At 46.2% G+C, this 8,650-nt stretch overlaps 1 pseudogene; it reads right to left on the bottom strand.

Moving 5' to 3' along the window:
- Positions 1-350: 350 nt before the first annotated feature.
- LOC121833523 lies at positions 351-1,134 on the bottom strand (annotated as a pseudogene).
- Between the last annotated feature and the right edge of the window lie 7,516 nt (positions 1,135-8,650).

Here is an 8,650-nt window from a genome sequence, read left to right as displayed (position 1 = left end):
CCCGTCTGCCTGGAGAAGGAGGAAAACGTCTCGGTAAATAATAAGGACTTTAATTTCCCTGTCATCGGTCTGGGTTTGTTTATGTGTGTTTTGGTAAATAAAAAAAAATAAAAAACTTTACGAAAAAAAAAAAAAACCCGCTCCTTTGGGGATTGAACCTTTGAACACTTGGTCAGTAGCGCGATATTTTACCGCTGCGCCAACTGAACTTTTTTTTTTTATTTATTACATGGAAATATTAGACAACAGCAAGACAAAAGCATGGTAAGGTTATCACATCCCAATTTCCATTACATATAATTCTCTATCTTATACTCTCATAGGCTCATTGTCGTGAATAAACAGAAGGAACAGAAAGGAATATTAAATAAATACAAAATGCACGTGCTAAAAGTCAGGTAGATTAATGCATCGATCAAAAAGAACATACCAATCTGGCCGCTCGTCAAGGTAGTTAAATACATTTTGTACATGCGTTAGGGTTTCAATAAATTTTGATTTGGTAGATCGGGGAGGGTCCGCATTCCTGTCAATCATTCTTGTATTCCAGAGGCTATGCAACCCCATTGATGTAAACAGATCGTAAGGAAAACTATCATTCAATTTTAAGGGCAAAAAACGGCTTGTGTAAGCATTGATATTCAAGTCTTTTTTCAGTGTCCTTTGTAGGACATCCCAGAAAAGGTAAGCATCAGTGCAGAAAATAAAACAATGCTCTATAGTTTCCGGTTGGTTACAAAGGCGGCAATTGATTGACCACGGAACAAAAATTCCACGTTCGCGAAGCCAGGGTTTTACAGGTAACGTCGAAGTATGGAGCTTAAAGAAGAATGACTTTGCTGTAGGCGAGACATGTAGTTTTCGGACACGTCTGAGGACATCTTTTCAAGGGCCTTTACTATATATGCTTCGATACAAAGGTTCAGGGAACGTTATGTCAATGAGATCAGCATATAAGACTTTGCGTGAAACCGTAAATAAATGCTCCAAAGAAAAACGAGCTGTTAGAAACTCAATCGCGCTCACTACTTCTTTGTGGTACCCCACGGGACGTGATGTGCTTGCGGGTATCGTCGTAACCACCAAATAAGGTAATGCACTCGCGAGTTCCGTCTGTAAGTAAGGGCGAAGTAAATGATGAGGTGCAGTTTTGAAGAATAAAAATCGAGATATTACTTGCTTTAGAAAGATGTGTATGAGTCCGAGACCGCCGACATCGATGGGGCGAAAGAGGTTATCACGTCTTGTAGGTTCCCAATTGGAACTCCATATAAAAGTAGCAAACACTCTGTGGAATTTCTGAATATGGCTTCTGCTACAGCAAATCACTTGAAGTATATACCAAAGTTTGGCGGCGAGAAACATATTACAGGCCTTAGCTCGCCCGAAAACTGACCACTGGTTGGATTTCATCTTGTAAGCTTGACATTTGATTTTTGACACCCGTTCAGTCCAGTAATGACCATTGTTACGAATACTGTTAAGAGGAACTCCTAAGTACTGAGGAGCAATGCAGCTCCACGATATTTCAGCATACTCTGAAGGTGTTGTGGCCCATTGCCCGCACCAGAAACCTACGCTTTTCTCCTTATTAAGGAGTGCGCCGGTTGCGTCACAGAAGTTTTGTGTTATTGTAAGGACATTGTCGACGCTGCGTTTATCGGCACAAAAGAAAGCTATATCGTCTGCATATGCCAATACTTTAACTTCAGAAGAGTAGAGACGGAAACCTTCCACGGTAGGGCTGTTAAGTACACTTAAACAGAGGGGTTCTAAATAAAGCGAAAATAAAAGCGGTGATAGCGGACATGCTTGTTTGACGGACGATTCCAGACTAATTCGATTTGAAAGTGAACCGCTAACTATGAGCCTGGTGGCACAGTTACGGTAACATAACCTAAGACCCTTTAAAAGAGTTGGTCCTGGGTTTACATGACGTAAAATAGCAAACAGGAAAGCATGGGACACGCGATCAAATGCCTTAGCCAAGTCTACTTGAACCATGGCGACTTGACCGGCATGAAGAACGCAGCTTTCTATCACTGAACGCGCAACGTGGATGTTAGTTTGTATACGTCTCCCCCTAATCCCACAGGTTTGGTGGTCTCCAACAACAGATGACGTGACACACTGTAATCGTTTTGTCAAAATTTTAGCAAAAATTTTGTAATCTACGTTGCATAAACTAATTGGTCGATAGCCTTCAATGCGCTGTAATTTGTCTGGGTCTTGACTTTTAGGGATCAACACGGTATGGCTCTCATAAAATGACGGCGGTAAAGTTCCCATCTCATACGCCTCCAAAAACACCTCAAGTAGGAAAGGACATAGCAAGTTCTTGTATGTCTTGTAAAACTCTGCAGGGAGCCCATCAGGTCCTGGTGTTTTAGAATTTGGCAACTCGTCTACCGCGCATCGAACTTATTCCAATGTTACTGGTCCACTGAGGAGATCTTGCTGAAGCTGCTTTACCTCGGGCATTAAAGAAACTAAGTTTTTTGCCAACTGGATGTCTAAATGTTGCGTTTTCCCAAAGAGACTTTTGTAATGCAACTCAAATGCCTTCATGATGACTTCTTCGTTGTCTGAGAGTGTCCCATTACATTCTAAAACTCCAATTTTCTTTGAAAGGCCGTTACGCCTCTCATCATCGAGTGCACGACGCGTGGGTGTCTCTGAGGACAAGAAACGCCTACACCGGGACCGTACTAGTGCACCGTCTAAACGAATGTGCTCGTATTGCTGTAGCTGACATTTTACGCGAAGAATGTCTTCTTGGAACATACCAGGTGTTTCGCACTCCAACTCGTGAAGCATACATAGATTTTTCCAAAGTGTAGCTTCTTCCTTCTTTCCATGAAAGGATGCAATGCACGCGCATTCGATTGCTTCATTCTTAACTTCCTGCTTGACAAAGCCCCACTGAGCATATATGCCAAATTTCTGATTCGTTGACACGTGATTAAAACATTCGCGGACACGTTTCTGAAAGTCTTGGTTGTCTAGCAGTCTTGTATTTAGTTTCCATAAACCCCAATTTGGTTGTGCCTTTCGCGGTGTGTCTGTTCCAATACGGATCTTTACAAGGCAGTGGTCCGAAAAAGAAACTGGTTTTACGTCATAAGCAGTCACGTCTGAAATAAGCGAGCTTGAGACGTAAATACGATCGAGTCTCGCATTACTTGTAGCATGAAGGTGAGTGAATCGGAGAGTAGTATTTTGGGAAGCTCCGACGTCAAAAAGGTGATAGTCGAATACAAGAGTGTTTAGTATGTCGGAACTTCTATCGGGCCTCGCCGAAGGCACTGACCTGTCTTTTATGCTACACACACAGTTGAAATCCCCAAATAAAACAGTATGTTTGTCGGTGCTGAGAAATGGGATCAGGCTTTCAAAAAAAGAACGACGCTGTCTAACGTCATTATAGGCATATATGCAAATTAATCGCCAGTAGGTACCGTATAAAAGAAAATCGCAACATATGAACCTTCCCTTATCGTCGACAGTGTGAAAAAGTGATGAATACCCCAAGTTCTTGTTCAAAAACAAAAAACACCCTCCCGACAAGCCATCAGCATGACTGACGCATACCTCGTAATGAGAGAGGAAGGGGTCCAGTGCACGAGCAGTATCCTCGTCAGACGATATCTTTGTCTCTTGAACAGCAACAAAGTCAAGATGTTCCTTTAACAGGAGCTTGTACAATTGAGATTGCCGTGCACTTGAACACAGTCCTCTCACGTTAATGGTAGCGAAGCTGAGGGGAGATGTCAGGAAGGTTTTTAGTTAGGGTGGGAGCACATCGTCATCGTTCCTCACGTCCAGAGCTTCAGATTGCGACGTCTTGTTGCAGAGGAACTCTCGCACCGCAGATGGCTTGCGTTTCACCTCACTTCCCTCGTCGTTCTTGTTCTCGGCAATAATACCTGAGGCGGAGGGCTGCGCATTACTTGTCGTCGTAGGAGCAGGTCGTTTCACCGATGTGCCAGTGGACGTCGTGGCGCGTTCGCGTCGGGCAATTGCTTACTGACACGGTAACTCAGGTGGTGCGTTCAGGGATGGAAACTCGCTATCCGACCAATCTCTCTTCGTTTCCGTGACATACTCGGCTGGTGTTGACAGTCCTGGCAAGGTGCTGGCAGACTCGGGGTCAGAGCGAAGTACTTCTGATCGCTGTGTAGACGTTTCCGACTCGGTTCTTTGTGTCTTGATAAGGGAAGAGGCGATGTCCCCTGTGGCATCAACGACTTCGCTGATGTCCATAAGATGATCGTGGACAAAATCGTCTGTTGGGCTACTCGACTGCCTCAGCTTGTCTGCGTAGGTGGTGACGCACTCACTTGCGTCGTGTCCGTAGCGTCGGCACTCGCCGCATCTCGGGACTCTGCACTCACGACGGATGTGACCAATTCTGTTACACCGAAGACACAGAGGTGGCCGACCAGGGATGAGCACCAGGCTTCGACAGCCGAAGACCGTGAGCTGATGTGGAATATTCGTTGCATTCATTCCTTCTCTAAGTGTCAGGGTCACCTCTTTGTTGAGCGTTTCCATTTGCTCCATTCCAGAGCACTCCATTTTTCTCGTACAATGGAACGAACCGTGCCAAAAGGCGCCAATGCCTCTTCGATTCTCTGGTTTTCCATGTGTACAGGTAACCAGAGAAGTTTCAGCTTCACATCTCTGGTGTCGGGATCGATTATGAGGCATCTGCATCCCTTCACGGTAAGCTCCATTTTGTTTACAACCTTAGTTTTACTTAAGGCGTTTGCGCACGTTACCATCCAGACATGGCTCATCTGAAATTGGCCTATTCCGATGATATCTTGGGCGTCGACCACATCGTAAGGCGTCACGGAAGTCTGGGGCTCGGTAGGGTCGTGCGGCGAGATCGCCATGAAGAAACACGGAGTTCAGGCTCAAGTTACCAGTGGGTAGACGAGGTAGCACGGTCCGGTATTCATTGGTCAACATTTCAGTAGTACTGGCCGAAGCCTCAGCGGTTCCCCGGCCGGTGGCCGGTATGTTTTCCTTGGAGAACATCGAAAACACGACCGTTCTCAGCGGCGTCTTCTTCTTTCTCCCTGCGCCAACTGAATGAGGGGAAACTCGACCTTCTCCTTTCCTCTGAACTTCTGTTCCTCCCTTCTCTGGGCAACTTGTTCGCAACAAGGAGGAACAGTCGCTGTTGCTGCCTTTCTCTTCCTTTTTTTTCTTAGAGTGCATGTACGTCGACGTGGAGCACAAGACGTGGGACGAGGTGTTGCCGTACGTTACATTTGCGTACAACAAAGCGGTACAAGAAACCACGGGAATGACGCCTTTCCAACTGGTACACGGCCGGACGGTTACCACAACGCTGGACGCCATGCTGCCTCACGTGCCAACCGCTGATGACGACGACGCTCAACTGATCTCTCAACGCGCGGAGGAAGCTCGTCAACTGGCAAGAATCAAGATTCAAGAGTAACAGCGAGTCTACGCACGCCGGTATAACCTTCGTCGCCGGGACTTCCACTTTCAAGCCGGAGACCGGGTGTGGGTGTGGACACCGATCCGCCGCCGTGGTCTCAGCGAGAAGCTTCTGAAGCGCTACTTTGGACCCTACAAAGTGCTTCGTCGACTCGGGAATCTGAACTACGAGGTGATGCCCGATGGAACGCGGACTTCATCACGCCACCCTCCACGATCAGAAGTCGTCCACGTCGTGCGCATGAAGCCGTATTACGCTCGATAGGACTGAGGACCTTATGTGTTCCAAATGACTTTAGTTTACCGTTATTTCTGTTTGCTTTGTTTTCGGTTCGTGCTGCATCGGGACGATGCGCTTTTAAAGGGGGGGGGGGGGGGGGGGGGATAATGCCGCGCGCAGACTTGCAGAAGGTTCTCGTTTATTCTTGCTGCGAACATAACTTCTATCTTTTATTCTTGCTTCTGTTGTTCTACAAAGTGCATGTTCATTCTCGCCCCGTCCGCGCTACGCTCCAACCTTTCCCGCCGAATCTTCGAGATAGTGACTCACTCTAGATAAGAGGCCGCCCGCGACCTTGTCGAGTCATCTCGCCTTAGCGTCGTTCGATCCTGCTGTTTCGCCGCCATCGACGCCTGCGACGCTATCTTTTTTCTGTTCTGTTATTTGGGCACAAGTTCACCTCATTAAAAGTTTAGTTTCTTTAGTTATTCTTCGCCTCATCATTTGTCATTCCTGACAATATAGTGCAGGTTACGATTCGGGGTACCTCCTCGCACCCGGATCGAGGGTGTCGCCTCCTGGAAGGCCTGGGGATGTACTGGTGGAGCAGATTTCTAAGATCAGTCTAATGGGCTGCTAAGAAGTTATCCCATACGACGAATCATGCAGAGCCCTTTGAAGGCTGAGGTCTAAGGCTTGCAACGAGATCAGATAGGTAGGTGGTCGCTTGCCACTGTGGGTGTGCGCTCGCCATACCCCTCGGCTTGGGGAGCTTCACGTTAACCCTTAGGTCTCAGGCCCGAGCCCGCTGTACTCGTCATAATTTTGCACCAATGACGCCGATAACGAGTCCATCTTGTCCAGTCCAGAATCATTTCAAAATCGCCTGATGGCTTCTTATCTAATTCCAGTTCGTGAACTTTAACAGCAGAGGGACGTGAAATTCATTTTCTTTTTTTTGTTTAGAGTGCATTTTGTCTGGCAATGGGTATCTAAAAATGATGCCTGCGATAGTGTTTAAGTAAAGCGGCTCGAAAACAGGCTTTTTGTGTGGTGCCACTGATTTCATCAAATGACATTTCCCCGACAGTTCGTTTCATCAACGCTGTGACGTTTTATCAACAGATTGTTTTATAGAAGTTCGCTCATCGACTTATCTTGCTATGTTTCGTCGACAACATTTTTGTTTGGTTAGGGTTGCGCTGGTTTGTTGGTGAGCAAGAGTACAAGTACATTCACAGGTCAGGACCACCCTTACACGCTGCTGCGAAGCGGCATGAACGGGTGGGCTGGGTGGGTCCACATTTTTGTAATGAACTGCTGGAGACTGTCGCCGCAAAGCGTCGATGGAACTTCACAGCACGGTGTGGTAGTATCGATGAAACAATCAGTGTTAATGAAACGAGTGGTAAAAAGCTGAGGAAACGTGTGTCGATGAAACTACAAAAACCCTTCTTTCTGATGGCTCAATGGAAGGTCTGACAATGAGGACTGCGAAGTTGCCTCCAAGAAGCTCAATATAATTTTTTTACACGAGTCTGTTTTTGCCAAGGTAGACCAAAATGTGATGGCAGACTCTGAAGAGCTCGTTCGCGGCTACGGCCTGGTATAATGCAGAGAAAAACATACATCAGAAATGGAATTAGGCGGTTCGAGCTGTTGCTTGATTCAAACATTGTTGATTTTATTGTTATAAAGACAAACCATTCTGCCACTTGCATTCGGACCAAGATGAGGACATCCGAGTATTCCGTGTGTTTTCAATTTTTTTATTTAAACAAATATTTCGCATATAAAAAAGTCACAATTCATGAAGTTGGAAGCTGCCCTTGCAATCAATTTTTATTGACATACTTTTTATATTTTACAAATTATTAAAGCAATGCTGCGATCCAATATTGTGGACAAATTTTCCATCTTAAGTTAATTGGAACAGTTGGTGCGGGCTTACCGGTAATACCTCAGTCCGCGACGCGAGTGGGGGTACACGCGTCACGTACCCGGGTTTCAAAGCATAAACATACGACTGACAGGGCCTCTGAGGGCAAGCAGAATGTTCGGAAGCATTTGAGAGAACCAAATTTGCTTCCCTCAAATTCTCTGATATTTTGTTTTCCAAAAGAAGACATCAGCTTCTTAACGTCCAAAACAACATCAATTAAATGTCTGTAACATACGCATCACTGGCTTTATCATTTGTGTGCCACATGGATGTAACAGCTCATTATTGCGAACGGGGGTGCTATCGCAGCCATAGATTGCCGTGCAGCTGATTCCGATGCAGAAACTTGACAAGGACGCGACGTTTGACAGATGAATACATACTGCTTCGAAGGCGTCGCTTCAGTAGACAGACTATTTATCAACGCCAGCAAAGATACGGTCGAAATCGGGTGAAGACACATACTGTGTTCGCGGTTCACTTATGTTCCTCCCGCACAGTCCACTACACTCATAAAGAAGAGTTTGGGGACCGCTGCATTTTAACGTCGCTTTACGAAAACCACTGCGAAGAAAGGCCGATGTCGTCACGATGTTGAGGCCCAACCTGAGGGAGAGAAGCAGACGGCGTTCGACATTTGTACGATGCTAGGCCTTACTCCCGCATCGAACTTTTCGATGGCAATGCTATCGCTGGATTCTCACGCTGTCGCGCAGAACCTTCAGCGAATAAAAGTGGACGCGGTTACAACTTAGCGACGTATGCTCGGGTAAGTGACAAGCCGCATTAAAAAACCGAATAATTGCTGCAAGATACTGGAGTCGGAGAAAATCTGCCCGGAAGCCATGTTGAAAATATTTCTTTTCCAGAACAAGATTGGTTCGGGCAGGTCGTGACGTCACGGAAACACCGGACGCGATTGGTGGCGGAGGAATGCAAGATTCCCTTTGGAGGGGCATTTGCCGCTACCTTCTTGACTTGTAACCGACTATAGCAAAGATGCCTAGATCGCGTTC

This window comes from Ixodes scapularis, unplaced genomic scaffold (assembly GCF_016920785.2).
Source record: "Ixodes scapularis isolate PalLabHiFi unplaced genomic scaffold, ASM1692078v2 PGA_scaffold8__174_contigs__length_109621045, whole genome shotgun sequence".
Classification (NCBI taxonomy): domain Eukaryota; kingdom Metazoa; phylum Arthropoda; class Arachnida; order Ixodida; family Ixodidae; genus Ixodes; species Ixodes scapularis.
The sequence above is the reverse complement of the archived record's forward strand: the minus strand, read 5'-3'. Positions and strand labels throughout refer to the sequence as shown.